Source organism: Phacochoerus africanus, chromosome 6 (assembly GCF_016906955.1).
Source record: "Phacochoerus africanus isolate WHEZ1 chromosome 6, ROS_Pafr_v1, whole genome shotgun sequence".
Classification (NCBI taxonomy): domain Eukaryota; kingdom Metazoa; phylum Chordata; class Mammalia; order Artiodactyla; family Suidae; genus Phacochoerus; species Phacochoerus africanus.
Genome location: NC_062549.1, coordinates 115,610,352 through 115,627,134, shown reverse-complemented (window position 1 = coordinate 115,627,134; position 16,783 = coordinate 115,610,352). Strand labels below are relative to the sequence as shown.

Below are 16,783 nucleotides of genomic sequence, written 5' to 3'. Positions count from 1 at the left end.
ACCTCTGAGATATATTCTATCAGGGGCCTAGGCCAGGCCACTTTCCTCTTTCACGGACCACTACAAAAGCCTACTGATCTCTTGGCCCCCAGTTGTGTCCTCCTATGATCCGGTTTTTCACAGCAGAGCAAGAATGACTTTCTTGGAAAGGAAATCAGAATCTCTTCACTCATCCTCTTTCAGCCTCAAAAGGCCTCTCTTTCCTTATGTTCTACAAGGTTCTACATGAGCTGGCCACCCTCTCTGATTTCATCTCATTTTACTCTCCCCTTTATCACTCACACATTGTTTAGCTGCACTGATGTTTAAATTTTGTTCAGTGTCACTTGAGTATGCCATGGTTGTTCTACCTTGGGCTTTTGCTATTGCACTTTCCTCTTTCGAGACTGCTTTTCCTCTGATCTTCAAATAAGTGGGTCCTTCTACTCCGTCCAGTTCTGGCTGACAATCACTCCCTCTGAAACAGCTTTCCTGACTATTCCCAGTCTAAAATATGGGGATGGGTCAGTCCTTTTCCCTTTACTGCACCGTGGGATTCATGCTAGTTCTCACTGCTCTCTTTAATTTAGTATCGTTGTTGTTATCATTCCTTCCTGCTATATTTCCCTTACCTTCCCCTAGAATGTAGGCTGCCTGAGAACAAGAGTCTTGTCTGTCTTGTTCATCCTTGTATCCTGAGTATCATGCCGGCATTTAGCAGAAGCACTCAGTCACTACCTGTTGGATGAATGGATTAGGTTTTCCCACCTGTACGGTTATGTCTTTACTAGGATTTCTTGTACCTTACGAGGGAAAATAGATGCGGATTCATTAACTTAGTGTTCTGGCAATTATAAGAGACTTTTTGCTAGAAGGAGAAAAAAAATCCATTCTTTCCTGCTACAGCCAGTGCATTTTCACATGAGTTAATGTTAAGCGTGGGGAAAAAAAAATCTGTCTCCTCAAGTCGTGGTCATTTAACTTCCAGATAACTTCCTAAATCTTAGTGGAGAATCTCAAGTATCTACAACTGGGGTAGGAGGTACCAACTGAACTGAGTTGATAAACATGTGTCTTTTACAATGGAAACATTGCACGTGTTTTCAGATAGTTAGGGCAACATTTTGACTGTGAATTCAGTTGGCTCTAATTCCGCCTCTGTCAGTGAAGGACTTCAGAAATAACATCTAATCCTACCTAAACAATACATGATTAAGGCCTTTCTGCAGATAACATGCCAGATGTTTAAAAACTTGCTCTTCTTCAATAAGGAAAACATTGTCTTAAAAGGTCATTTAGATAGTATTTCCTGGAGATTGTCTGGATGATTCCTCACCTGTTTAGTGTAATTATCAATAGTTATTTTCGGAGAATGCATTCACGGTTTGTGCTCTAAGTATTTATTCATGTCAATATTTGCTTTGTAAAATATGCTTCTTGCAGGATTATAAATCCTTGCCGGGAAGACCGTTGACAACCCTCAGAGCAAAATGAAGTTGTTTCTCCTGCTTTCAGCCATTGGGTTCTGCTGGGCCCAATATGCCCCACAAACCCAGTCTGGACGAACGTCTATTGTCCATCTGTTTGAATGGCGCTGGGTTGACATTGCTCTTGAATGTGAGCGGTATTTGGGCCCCCAAAGGATTTGGAGGGGGTACAGGTGGGTATGGTTCGCAGGATAAATTGGAGATTTTGCCGTGCTTAGAGTAAAAGGTATTGCGATCTGTGTCTGTGAAGCTGGGACGTTAGTTCACAGGTTAAGTACGCGAAGTAAAACAGTTTTCTGAAGAAGAAGCACACGTGAAATTGTTGGCAACTCACTGTTTTATTCTAATACAATATTTTTTAAGCGGGGACATTTCCACTGTGATACTGATATTCTTACCCGGTTGTAAAGAAGGGTGGCAGCATATACAAAGATTCAGAAAGAAAAAAAATGCTGTGTTACTGAATAGTTTCCAGGATGGTCAGTGATACAGAGGGAGCCATAATTTGATACTTACTAAGGTTGTTTTATTTGCAGGTCTCCCCCCCAATGAAAATGTAATAGTCACTAACCCTTCAAGACCTTGGTGGGAGAGATACCAACCAGTGAGTTACAAGTTATGTACCAGATCAGGAAACGAAAATGAATTCAGAGACATGGTGACCAGATGTAACAACGTTGGCGTAAGTGAATTACAGCTTCCTTTAAAAATCTTGTGTAGAGAACTCATTTCTCTCTCCTGTCTCAATTTCCTCTTGAGAAGAACAGTTTTCCTATATTTTCGAGGTCCACTGCATGCTTTAGCTCTAAACTCAAATGTAATTGTTGTCTTATGTTTGACTTTGGTAAGCATTTGGTATGTGCCCTCTGTCTACTACAGGAGATATAAGTAAGAGTTTAAGGCCATGAACTTACTGATGAAGCAGAATATCAGCTTTGACCCCATATGACCCTACACCTTTCTGGGGGACATTTTTTTGGAGTTAGAAATTGGAATTCTGGTTACAGGTTTTGCTGTTGCCTTAATGTGGCTTGTGTCCCCACCCATAATTGGGGGGGGGGGGTCTTGCTTGCTGTAGGTCCTTTGATGGTAAATAATTCCATAACTATTTTCTCTTTGAGGAGGAGCGTAATGAGCGAGAATATCTACTTTTCCTTCTTCTGACCCTACACAGGTGGTAGAGACTGGCTGCTTATTTCTAAGGACGACCTATGGACATGTCAAAAGTCAATAATCGCTCCGGCCTCAACTGATTCTTACTGACTGCCATAAAAGGCTGTGCTTTTTTTTCGTGGTTATGGTAGTTTGGGGTTCTCTCAGTGTATCACACACGCAGGTAGTTGGCCAAATGGCTAGAACGCCTGTGGGCCTTCCCAGTGATTTCCTCTCACACTTGACCTTTGCTCTTCTGGGAAGCTAAGTCATAAGATAAGGAAGAGGTATCTTAGAGTGTTGCTAACATGCGGTACACCTTGATCAGGAGTCTTATAATTTCTGCCTCTTTAGAAGGTAAACTGAAATAGAACCTTTGACTTTCAGGTGCGTATTTATGTGGATGCTGTCATTAATCATATGTGTGGAAGTGCAGCTGCAGGAACGGGCACCACTTGTGGAAGTTATTGCAACCCTGGAAGTAGGGATTTCCAGCAGTCCCATTCTCTGCTTGGGATTTTAACGATGGTAAATGTAAAACTGCAAGTGGAAATCGAGAGCTATAATGATCCTTATCAAGTAAGTAAAATAAAATAATAAAGCAAGAACTATCTGTGCTTCTCAGCATGTAGCTTATTGCTCTCCAATTAAGAGCTATTAGTCCAGATTCCTTAGGAAAACAGGGTTCCAAGTCTGACTGTTAAAATAAGAACCTGGAGTTCCTCTGTGCCTTAGCATGTTACTAACCAGACAGAGTGTCCATGAGGATGTGGGTATGATCCCTGGCCTTGCTTCGTGGGGTAAGGATCTGGCATCGCCCCAGGCTGTGGTATCAGTCACAGCTGCAGCTCTGATTGGACCCCTGGGCTGGGCACTTCCATATGCTAGAGATGGGGCCATGGAAAGAAATACAGTAAAATAAAAGGAATTTCAGGGCAATGCTTAAAATAGTGTTTTCCAAGTTGAATTTCTCCCAGTGAAAAAGCTCATCCTCTTTACTTCCTACCTTCTCCCTTTTCATACTAGAAAATATTTTCAAGGCATGCGCATATGAGGATGGCAGTCTCCTCAGAGACCAAGGCCTAGAATGCAGTAAAGGAATGTCTGTTAATGAGTAAATGAATGCATAATCAGGTGAATGCTCAGGGAAAGATGATGTTTTCTGTATGAGTCACACCATTTTTGCCTCAATAGGTCAGAGATTGTCAACTGGTTGGTCTCCTTGATCTTGCACTGGAAAAAGATTATGTGCGCTCCAAGATTGCTGATTATCTAAACAAACTCATTGACATTGGTGTAGCAGGGTTCCGAATTGATGCTTCTAAGCACATGTGGCCTGGAGACATAAAAGCAGTTTTGAATAAACTTCGCAACCTAAACACCAAGTGGTTCCCTGCCGGGAGTCGACCTTTCATATTCCAGGAGGTACCTCAATGTGTATACGTGCATGGAAAACCCTGTAATGTAATTCGCTAGAAAAGCAGTAGCGGGTTTCATTGAAAGTAGCATTTCTGTGTAGATTAGCGGCTACATCATTTACACAGCAGGGTGTTCTTTAACCCCCTTCGAGTCAGAGGTGGCACATCTAGCTGTATCACAAGAGGTGTTTGATACAAACGCGGAGAATCTCCTTAGCCTGCAGACAGCTTGTGGCATTTATCAGCTGCCCAGAGAGCATTGGAGAAGACGGGTGGTAATGTAGTTGTTGTCCTGAGCTAGTCTGTGTGACTCACTCTTGGCTCTAGCACTCTCAGCTGTGTTGGTTTAGGCTAACTAACTTCTCTGGGTAGCAATTTTTTTTTTTTTCCAAAATTAATCGAAAGGGGTCATGGTAATGTCTTTGAAGGATTAAAGAGTTAATATTTATCAACCACGTAGAAATACCGTCATGCAGATATTAAGTGCTGTTATAAGTGTGAGCTATGCTTATCATTGACATGTGAGACTACATGAGGCCAGTAATTTCACAGGACTACAGGTCATTTTGTCCCATCACTTGTACTCTCTTAGCATAGGCGTAGCAAAGAAACAGGAATCTTGCTATAAGGAAAACCGTAGGGGCATTTGGTGCAACACAGACAGTATAAAGCTATTCTCTGGGTAATGTTAGTTTACCTTGTTAAAGTTCTTCCTTAACATGAGAGTTTCTTCTCCATTTCTACTAGGTGATTGATTTGGGTGGTGAGCCAATTAAAAGCAGTGAGTACTTTGGAAATGGCCGCGTGACAGAATTTAAATACGGTGCAAAACTGGGCACCGTTGTGCGCAAGTGGAGTGGAGAGAAGATGTCTTACTTGAAGTAAGTGAAATGTGAATTATGCTTTGATTTACTTCACACATATTTGTGCCATGCCCCAACACGGGTTATCTTCTCAAGGCAGATGTCTTTCACGGATTCAATGACTCATACGGTGTTATAATTCCCCAGACTGCAATTGATTATATTTCTTATTTAGAATGTCAGCCACAAGGAAGTCTGTCTAGAAAGCCAAAACATAGAGATTTGCATCTGTGTATTAGAGGAGTCTACTAGACCTGACCAATATTGGTATATGATCTGTTAGTGCTAGGTTATTATTCAGAAGATTCTATTAAGGATGAAGTCGCTGTAATGTGGTCCTACTGTAGAATTTAGATATATTAAGAAATTAATTTCAAACATAAACTCTCTATCTTCTGAATACAGTATGTAAGCCTTCTTTTATCCCCACTTGTCATTCTGTAGAGTGTGATATCAATGTTCGTTCACCCTTTGGAAATCCACCTCCATCATAATATACCCAAACTCTTCGAAACTAATTTCCGTCACACACACCTTCTACCTGTAACATGAATGTAATTGAAGTCTTCCTACATATAAACACACATGGAATGTGTCTGAGGATCATATATCTATGTAATTTATGTTTCAAAGGCCCTACGGAATAATCATTTCATTAGAGAATTTCCCTGGAGGGTCCTCTACTGAAGGAACGACATGTTAGGTTACTCTGCAGCTGTTATGAAAGAATGCATTTATTTGAATTTAACGTTCTTTTGTTTGTTTTGTAGGAACTGGGGAGAAGGCTGGGGTTTCATGCCTTCTGATCGAGCCCTTGTCTTTGTTGATAACCATGACAACCAGCGAGGGCATGGAGCTGGGGGAGCATCTATTCTTACATTCTGGGACGCTAGGTAGGAAACACAGTTCCCCGATTTGAAGCTACCCTTGACTGACATTAAAATATTGCTTTCTTCTGTGATGATGGTATTCTGTGCCTTTTAGACTGTACAAAATAGCAGTTGGATTTATGCTCGCCCATCCTTACGGATTCACACGAGTGATGTCAAGCTACCGTTGGGCAAGAAATTTTGTGAATGGAAAAGTAAGTTTTGGTGTTGTCCAAAAAATATCTTTTTCTCAAGGAGAAGAGGTTTTACTTTCACATGATGCCGTGACATACACTAGGTATTTTGTCAAATATTTAGTGAAGGCCAGCCTGTTGCAGGGCTCTTTTAGCAATACCGTGGATATTAAAAAGTAAAAACGACTGGTCTCTATTGACCAAGAGTGGGCCAGCTATTTCCAAATATGGTGAGCCTACTTCCTGCCCCCAAATAACCCACTTGAAAGTAAGGATACAGCGAGTAAAATAAGTATGCTTCTCATAAGTACCTACTTCATAGCATTGATATGAGGATTAAAAAGCCACACTTGCCAACACCTTTAAAAAGTACCTGCCCACAGCACAAGGAAGATAACAAATATTGGTTAAATCCGTTTCTAAAAAGTTTTGTGCTGGCGTGCAGAGAATTTGCCTAGCCGAAGGGAGGTTCAATAGGGAAAGTAGAAGAAGAAGGAAAGTGCGTGTCTTAAAGAAGAGCTGTTTGCAGTCTGTTCTAGGAAGGAGAAAGAGGAGGGACGTTTTGACAATGTGGCAAAGACATGAATCTGAGCAGTAATTTTAAAAATGAACTGAGACATAGAGTGTTGAAGTATTTGGAAAGTTAGAGGTACACTTTCTCTTTAACCGGAAGATTTCCCATGCAGCCTCAAGTAGCAACTTCATACCTGAATTAGAACATCGTCTTCATTGCACCCAAGATAGGTCTTTCTCTACTTCCTCCTAGATCCCTTTCAAATTAAGAAGCTCATTCCTTTGTCGAGGACCTCGTTTTTTTTTAGCGAGCTTTAATATTTGGAAGATGTCCCCTTCTCCTGAGCCTATTTCCTATAATTTTCAGTAACTGGCCCAATTTCTGATGGCAGGAGTCATGGCATAAGTCCATTCTCCCTCTTCCCATAACATTTCCAAGACATTTTAGGACTTCTGCATGCTAGAAACGTTTGATTTGTCCACTGTTTGTGATACGGCATGATTTTAAGACAGACTCTGATAGTCTTCCTAGGCATAGTCTGTTGTTTATTTAATGATTAAAATTGCCAGTCGGAAAAATACAGTAGTGGAGTTCCCTTATGCCTGAGAAGTTAAAGATCCAGCATTGTCACTGCGGTGGCTCAGGTTTGATCCCTGGCTAGGAAGTTCCACATGCAGTGGGTGTGGCCGTTGAAAAACTGAAGAAAAAAGAGAACTGCATTTAAAAGAGAAACGCACAATATTAAAAGTTTGGTCAGGTGTGTAAAGATTATTGTGGTGTTTTGATTAGTGCCCTTACTCAACAAGGAGGAATGACAGAAAGTAATATTTGTTTAGCAGATTTTTTGAAGCATTTTTACCTAAATTATTTCAGTTTAATAGCAACGAAGCAAAAGCTTCATTTTAAGAAGAGGAAAATCAGGCACAGAAATGATGAATATTATCTAAGTGTTCTTGGCCAGTTGTCATAGAACCTGCTGTTTCTGACGCAAAAGTCCTTGCCGTTTCCACGACATTACATTATCTATGTACAAGTGATGTTAAGAAATCATTGCAATTCGTTGGAAAGAAAACGAGAGAGTAAAAAAAACCAAAACCAGTCATACCCTTGTTTGAAATAAGGGCCCGGAGAAGGTGAAGTTTGGAAGGAGAAAAGTAAAAGTAATGAAGGAGTTGGATTCTAAATGAAGACACCATGAAGACCCCAATAGAACAGATTGAGTTTGGGGAACATGCTGTGTTAAAAATGCCGTCTTTTACAATGATTTCTTTTTGCCAATCAAGGATGTTAATGATTGGATTGGGCCACCAAATAATAACGGGGTCATTAAGGAAGTTACTATTAATGCAGATACTACCTGTGGCAATGGCTGGGTCTGTGAGCATCGATGGCGTCAGATAAGGTGAGACTACTTGTTTAGAGGTATCCTCCCTCTAATAATAAACCTTCTTAAGACTTTATCTGAAACCATGGGATTACTCATCAACGTTTCACATGCCATTTTGTTTTAGGAACATGGTTTGGTTCCGTAACGTGGTGGACGGCCAACCTTTTGCAAACTGGTGGGATAACGGAAGCAACCAGATAGCTTTTGGAAGAGGAAACAGAGGATTCATTGTCTTTAACAATGATGATTGGTAAGTTGATACCCATTTGAAATAATGTTTGTGCTTTTATATGCTCTTGGTTTATTGCTGTTTTCTTTCTGCTCACCTAATTTTTTCATAGGTGAAAAAGTCTGATTTTTCCAGATTTTTCACCTGAAAAATCCTCTAGTCAGTGGATTAAGAAAACATAGTGATGAGAAAAGGGCCCAAAGAAAAACATAGCTTTATTCTTTTGATCTGCTCCTTATAAGCCCTCTCCTAAGGGCTTTCTGTTCTGCGCAATTACTTCCCGTGCACTTTTGTGTATCATATGCAGATAGATAGGATGCCCGTGTATATGCTTACATATACACACTTCACACAAAATACACAAAGTAGTTAATAGAAAAGTTGTGAAATCCCTGGAAGAATGACTTACAGCCTTTGTTGAAATCAAGAAAAATTCTGCCTCAGGACTAAAACACCTTTCTCTCTCTCTCTCTCTGGCCTATTCTGGTCTCCAGTGCTTTTGATTTTTTTCTAGTTCTGTTTTCACTGTCCTATCTCTCTGTGACACATAATGTTTTTTAAAGCTCATGTGTAAAGAATATGTGTGTTACATTCAGTGATTGACCTCAGGAGAGTTCAGTTCTGAGACTTCTCCTTACTGACTTTGCAAGCAGTTGACATTGTCAGTCCAGGGTCAGCCTCCAGTCATGATTAGCTCATTCTAGCCCAAACTGTATTTTACTGATGAAAAATAAATCAAATTCATTTCTTTCTTGCTCAAAGAATCCACGGCTGGTTCTTTAATTTCTATCTTTTATAGATGGGAAGAGCAAAATAGATTTATGAGATAGCTTTACCTTTTTTTTGTCTTTTGTTGTCGTTGTATTGTTGTTGTTGTTGCTATTTCTTGGGCCGCTCCCTCGGCATATGGAGGTTCCCAGGCTAGGGGTTGAATCGGAGCTATAGCCACTGGCCTACGCCAGAGCCACAGCAACGCAGGATCCGAGCCGCGTCTGCAGCCTATACCACAGCTCACGGCAACGCCAGATCGTTAATCCACTGAGCAAGGGCAGGGGTCGAATCTGCAACCTCATGGTTCCTAGTCGGATTCGTTAACCACTACGCCATGACGGGAACTCCAGCTTTACATTTTAAAACCATATACTGCTTCACAGAAATGCAAGCGACTTTTTATCTCCTCTTGAAAAGAATAAATTTTTGAGGAAATAATCAAATTTAAATTCTTGGAAGTAATCGGTATTTTCTTGTGCTCAGATGAGGACACATTTAAGATACGTGCGTTTACCACGAGAAGCACTTTTCTCTAAGAGAGGCGATCCAGTCCAATTTGCAGTGATACTCTTCAACCTTAAATTTTTTAAGAACAATGTTCCCTATTGACTGGGGAATTGCTGTGTTTTCTCTAAGAATAGTTCTGGCCCTGAGGAAACGATTTACACCCACTGGAGAAGTCCTTGTGTTGTATTTTCCTTGCACGGAGCCCCCGACTTCTTAGAGTTCTATGGCTCAGAGTTAAGCTGCTTGTTTTAGAGATGGCCCGTGTTCCTGCTTTTAATTGTGTTGAACTCAAGTTACATCTTAACTTTTATTTTACAGGCAATTATCTTCAACTTTGCAAACTGGTCTTCCTGGTGGCACATATTGCGACGTCATCTCTGGAGATAAAGTTGGGAACAGTTGTACGGGAATTAAAGTCAATGTTTCCAGTGATGGCAGAGCTCAGTTTTCTATTAGTAACTCTGCTGAAGATCCATTTATTGCAATTCATGCTGAATCCAAATTATAAAATTTGAATTAAATACATCTTCCAAGAGCAATAAGAAGTGTTTGTTTCCTTTCTTTATGTATGCGACATATAACTTCCTACAGTTCATTAGTTTTTGGTAAAAGCTGTCATCAGCAATAAACTTGGAAAACTCAGAAAAGCACGGAAATGACATATATGATTATAAGATGATCGCAAACAACAGTTTGTCAGGTGGCAGAAGACTCACATTAACCTCTTTGTCAGAAAAGTTTCTACGAACTCAGAGAAGCATGCTGACAAGTATTTTTTTGGCCATGAACACAATCTGCCGAGCTGTGTCTCTCTCATGTGTGCCTGTATTTCTTCCACAAGGTGTTCCTAACCCTTGGGTAGGGGTAGCTGATGTTATGATGATTCCCATACAGAGGTATAAGGTCTGGGTGTTTTTCACAATATATAGGCCCTTTCATGGTTTATTAGGTAAAACATAAAAGACACTAAAATAATGCAGTCCGTAATTCTTAATTTTATGGAGCTCACAGGACTCATCTACTTTACATCATTTTCTCCTTTACTTTCCCTTTCTAATGGCTATAACCTAATGCTATTGCATGGCTCTTTGTTCTGCCTCTTAACCCCCTAATATCGGTGTGTGTTTACAGCTTTTGTGGAACTATATAGTTTACTTTTTTTTTTTTTTCCTCATGATACTCTTGCTGTTAATTCTCCTTCACCTGGACTTTAAAATGTGGAATTTATTAAGATGCTTGTCTAGGTCTTATCACTCTCAGTTTAGTTTTTCATGTTTGAATACGAAAATAGAAACTGAAACTTAGAAAGTCTCCACTTTTCCACTTATAAATCAATCTCTACTTGTCCTATCATTTTCTTCTACCTCCTATCATAATGAAGAAAGTGTACTTCATTTTACCCGGGTCCATTTCCTATGTTTGTGTTAAGAACACCCTTTTTTTTTCCTTTTTGAGGACTTTATTCTTAGATTATCCATCCTTTCTCTTGATTTATCACTGTTTCTTTTTCTACCAGATCAATCCCCTCAGATTACATGCATGGCATACAAATCTTTCAGCTAAGAAATTCATGACCCTCAGTTTTTCCCTTCCTTGTTCACCTTATTAGGTTTCATCACACAGTCTCCACATCCTTAACACTAGCCATTTTTCATTGCCTTACTGTCCAGTTTCCATCATCACCTCTTCAATCTGCTCTTGTCAACATAATTAAAAATATGTATGTTACTGATACAGTGTACTTCTCCTCATTTTATTCAACTTACAACCGCAGTCAGTAAGGTAAGACACTCTCACCTCCTCTCTTCCTTTGGCCTCTTTGAATCCACTCTCCCTTATTTTTCTCCTCTCTCACTAATTGCCCCTTTTCAGATTCTCTTATTGGCTTACCTTCTGCTTGACCTAAGAACGCATTTGAATCGAATTCCCTTCTTTTTCTGTGCTCTCGCCTTTAAGTGATTGCAACATTTCCACTTGTTTAAAACACATACTTTGGCCTGGAGAACTGTTATCTCCAATGTAGATATTTTCTTAGACTTCAGTCTTATATTTCCAACAGATGCTTGGCACCTCACTTCAGTATTTCACAGACATAGCATGCTTTACATATCTAAAACGTGACCTTCAAATTGTTCTTCAGTAAGCCTTTTGGTACTTCCTGGTGCTCTGTTTCACCACTCCCTTACAAACCTGGGGTATTTCTTTGACTTTTCTCCTTCTCCTAAGAACTTTCCCTGTCTCCCCACATAAGCCTTAGCAGGGCCTGTTAATTTTATCTTTGGAATACCTCTGTCTTCCTTGCTCTTCTTTTGTATCTTCTTCCACCTCTTCATCCAGGCCATCCTTATCTCTTGCCTTCATTCCAAAACAACTTGTTTCCTTTTTGTACTATGTTACTTCCTCAGTCAATTTTACCACATACCACAAAATAATGTTCATAGCTTTTAAGTCAATTTACAAGCATTCATGCCCCAAACTACTAAATTTTTATTGCATTTAGAGTAATAACATACAAAACTACACACTTTGTAGTTGTAGGCATGAACCTAGCTTGTCAACTTCAGCCTTGCTCTTTGCCTTGGCAATCCCATACCTTCAGCCATCCTGGGCTTTCTTCATTTTCTTGAATGTGCCATGTTATTTTTCATCTTGGAGACTTCTTTGGGTGTTTTCCCCACCTTTGGGGGCATGCTCTTAACTCTGTTTCTACGCCGGCTGGCTCCTGTTCTGTGTAAGTGGTCCATAACTCAGTGACAGGCCTCACCAATCATTCAGTTCTGCAAGCAGAAGTCTAGTCTCCTCTTTGAAACCCTCTTCTCTTATACGACCCAGATGGAATCAAGTATCACATTCTTATTTTACATTCTAAATATTTTTTGACTGTGTTCCTTTCCCTGTCCACTCCTACCATCTGGTCATCCTTTTCTTAAAGACTGACTTCTCTTATTTTGTCTACATTATCATGAGGAAAAGACCACAGCCTCATAATGTAAAGCCAGACTTTATCACAAATACACCGCAGAATGGAAGCAGAGAGACTAATCACAAGGCAGGGGGTGGGAACACCCCGTAGCTGTTTTGTAACATATCAGAATTCAGAATTACATGCTTTCTTTTATGTAAGATTGTACCCAGAGAACTCCTTTAAGGATATCCTGGTGCTTAGCCGGGGAGTAGGGTATCCATGCCAATCAGGAAGTGATGGAGACACATGTACACCCCCAGCAGAGGAGCAGGAGATGAATATTATAGACACAAGCCAGCAAACTTCAGAAAGGATGTTCAAAAGGGATTTTATAGTGGCGTAACAGTATTCGTACAGGGAGCATATTTGAGGTTAAAGAGCTTATCCAGGAGCGTAACACATCAAGAATGTCTATTGAAATTTTAGCTATTCGATTACTTGACTAAGAGAACTTCATCTTCTGTTGATTCTGGTGAGGCTGGCTGTAGCAGCATCATTTACTTTAGTCCTTCCTTAAATCATTCCACTCTCTACAGTGCGTCCAGAGTGATCTTTTCAAATCAGAAGGCCACAGCCATCGTCACCAGCACCAGCACTTTTTCAAAATCCTATCAATGGATTACCACTCACCTTAGAATAAAAGGACAAACTTATTAATGGGTCTATTGGACCCATCTGTATCAAAAGCCTCACCTCACAAAACTCCCCCCTTTTTTTTTTTTAAAGACAAGTTGTCTTCTTATTTTTGTATGTATGTATGTATGTATTTATTTTGTCTTTTGTCTTTTTAGGGCTGCATTCATGGCATATGGAGATTCCCAGGCTAGGGGTCGGATTGGAGCTACAGCTGCTGGTCTGCCCCACAGCCATAGCAACGTGGGATCTAAGCCGCGTCTACAACCTACACCACAGCTTGTCCAATGCCAGATCCACTGAGCAAGGCCAGGGATCGAACCCACAACCTTATGGTTACTGGTCGGGTTCCTTAACCACTGAGCCACAGCAGGATTCCCAAAACTCCCTTCTTACCTTTTCTTTTTCTTTTTTTTTTCCTTTCCCCTCTAGCTATGCTAACTTTTTAGTTAATCAAGCTGGCCAAGATCCCTTTATCTCCTCAAGTTCAACTCTAGGAAATTCTGCTTCTTCTACTTTGAAGATTCTTTTCTTAATTAACCCCTATTCATCATTCAGTCTTAGGTCAAAGTCCACGTCGACAAGGACACTTACTCAGGATTAGGTCAAGTCTCCCTATTATGCCATGACTTTCAATACTTGCCTCTTTAGTGCTCATCATGATGCATTCGGACTCTGTCTATTGCTCTTTTTTGAATCCTTTGTCTCAGGACAGGCTCTGGCACATATGCTTTATGATCTCAATAATCCGTTGTAAAATAAATTGAGATCATGAAAGAGAAGAAAAGGAAATATGTGTGTATATATATAATTTTTTTTTTTTGAGGGGAAACTTATTTGTAAAGGAAGGCCTAGGAATAGAGATCTTCCTCCCATTCTCTCTTCAATTCTTCCCCAGTTTAATTAACTTCTGATTACCCTGATATCTCCGGTCATAAATGTCATGGGGTCTCACTGAAGCATAAAAAGTACAAGCGGATCTCAGAGATGTTGCTGATTTAGTTCCAGATCACCGCAATAATGTGAAGACATCAATAAAGCAAGTTACATGATGTGTGTGTGTGTGTGTGTGTTTTTTTCAGTGTTCTAGTGCCTCTAAAGGTTAAATTTACAATGCACTGTAGTCTGTTAAGCATGCAATGGCATTATATCTTTCTAATGTGCATACCTTACTAAAAAGACCTTATTGGGAAAAGAAGCTCTCATTTGAACCTTCAGTGAGTCATAATCTTTTTCCAGTAGTGGCGTCAAAGATCACTGATCACAGACTGCCCCAAAGTTTGGGAAATTTTTGAAATATTGCAAGAATTGCCTAAATGTAGCAGAGAGACCAAGTGAGCACATACCATTGGAACGGTGATGCCCTATAGTCTTGCTCAATTCAAAGTTGCCCAGACCTTCAGGTTATAAAGAGCACAACAAAACAAGGAGTGAGGTATGCCTCTATTTGACAACGTTCCACATCTCTTCGTGGGAGAAACTCTCAGGAAATGAAGTGTAGAAGGAATATACCTCAACATTACAGAAGTCATGTATGTCATGCCCACAGATAACATCCTACTCAAAGATGAAAAGCTGGAAGTTTTTCCTTTAAAATCAGGAAAACACAGCAATGTCCATTTTCCTCATTTCTATTCAAGAGGCTCTAGCCATAACAGTTAAGCAAGACAAAGACATAAAAAGGCATCAAGGTCAGAGATGAAGAATTTTTTTTTTCCTGCATTCAAATGATGTGCTCTTATATGGAAGCTCTTAAGGATGCCACCAAAAATCGGTGAGAAGGCATAAAAATCAGTAAAGTTACAGGATAAAAGACCAACCTGAAAAAATAAATTTGTTTCAATACACTAACAACAAACTAACAGAGACGCTAAGAAAGAAATTCCATTTGCAACAGCACCAAAAAGAAAAGAGTACTTAGGAAAAATTTAGCCAAGGAGGTGAAAGATCTTTATGCTGAAGACATTGGTGGAAGAAATTGAAGAAGACACAAACAAGCAGAAACAGGTCCTGTGTTCTTGAATTGGAATAATCTGGATGCATAAGAATTCCTTATTTCAAACTAAAGTTTGAAACTGCAGTAATCAAAATAGTATGGTATTGGCATAAAAATAAAGCATAGAGCAAAGGAACAGAACAAAGAACTTAGAAACAAACCCTTATGTACATAGTTAAATTATCTTTGCCAAGGAGTTCGGTACCAGACAATGGAAAAGGATAGTCTCTTCAACAAATTGTACTGGGAAGTCTGGATATCCTCAAGGCAAGAATACAGTTGGACCCCTGTTTTACAGCACTTGAAAATTTATTTGAAATGGATTTAGGGAGTTCCCATTGTGGCTCAGTGGAGATGAATCTGAGTAGCCTCCAGGAGGATGCAGGTTCAATCCCTGGCCTCGCTCTGTGGGGTAAGCATCTGGTGTTGCCGTGAGCTGTGGTGTAGGTCACAGATGGGGCTAGGATCCTCAGTTTCTGTGTAGGCCCACAGCTACAGCTCCGATTTGACCCCTAGCCTAGTTACCTCCATATGCTGTGGGTGCAGCCCTAAAAAGACAAAAAAGTGAAAAAAAAAAAAGAATTTAGAAACTTAAATGTAGAACCTCTCAGGTGTCATCATAAAACTCCTAGAAGAAAATAGAAAAAATCTTTATGACATTGGTCTTTGCAATGTTTCCATGTATAATGCATCAGAAGCACAGGCAAAAAAACCCCCAAATAAACAAGTGGATGACATCACACTAAAAACTGAAAGCTCCCGCACAGCAAAGAAAGTAGTCGATGTAATTAAAAAGGCAACCTTTATGGAATGGGAGGAAATGCTTGCAAACCATTCTCTGATAAAGGGCTACTATTCAAAATATATAAGGAACTCTTGTAACTCGGGAGAAAAAAACCCCAAAGAATCTGACTTTCAAATGGCAAAGGACCTGAAAGTAGTTTTCAAAGAAGACATACAAATGGCCGACAGATACATGCAAAGATACTCAACATCACTTATCTTCAGGGAAGTGCAAAGCAAAACCATAAGATATCACCTCATGTGTGTTAGGATGTCATTATCCAAAAGACAGGAGATAGCAAGTGTTAACGAAGATGTGGAATAGAAAACCCAAGTCCACAGTGGTTAAGAATGTAAATTGGTACAGCAATTGTGGGAAAGAGTATGGATGTTCCTCCAAAAATTAAAAGTAGAACGACTATCAGACCCAGCAATCCCACTCCGGGGTATATATTCTGAAGGAATGCAATCAATATTTTGAGTTGATATCTGCACCCCCAAGTTCATGGCAACATTACACACAATAGCCAAGACATGGAAACAACTTAAAGTCTGTCAGTAGTGAATGGATAATGATAATGTTATATAGGTGCTGGGAGCCGTTCCTAAGGTCTGTCTGCCTTATGACACAGTCGAGGAGACCAAAGGACACAGACTGCACAGCATGTCTGGAAAAACAACGGTCCTGCTTCTTTTTCTTCTTAGTCTGCTTATGTTGCTTATAATAACTGCAGGAGCTGGGGAATTGCTGCCAAATCAAAACTCCCCCAAAAAAGGCCCAGGAGAGGGTAAACGTTGGGGATTAGTGCTTACTCATAAGCTGCCAGAAATCCCTAAAGTCCCTACAATTCCCCGTTTCTCTATCCTCCTTCCGCTTTGGGGACTGCCCCTCTCTAGTAAAGTCCCCAATAGGATGTTTTCTGATTACCAGTGCTACTTTGAGAACAATATTTCAGGTTTGACAATAGGCCAAGACATAGGCCATTTAACCTCTGTGTGGGAAGTCGTTTTCCCTGCCAGGGAATGATTGATAAAT

The 16,783-nt window shown here is 40.1% G+C and overlaps 2 protein-coding genes and 1 pseudogene across 2 annotated transcripts in view; all 3 read left to right on the top strand.

The window, feature by feature from the left end:
* The window catches only part of RNPC3 (RNA binding region (RNP1, RRM) containing 3), a 47,564-nt gene extending 45,950 nt beyond the window's left edge, over positions 1-1,614 (top strand). Inside the window, exon 18 of the transcript XR_007135593.1 lies at positions 1,423-1,614. The gene's annotated coding sequence lies outside the window, so the exon portion shown is untranslated. The remainder of the gene's footprint in view (positions 1-1,422) is intronic.
* The window catches only part of LOC125129921 (pancreatic alpha-amylase), a 50,250-nt gene that overhangs the window by 19,826 nt on the left and 13,641 nt on the right, over positions 1-16,783 (top strand). The window lies entirely within an intron of this gene.
* Positions 1,470-9,912, top strand: LOC125129922 (pancreatic alpha-amylase-like; annotated as a pseudogene).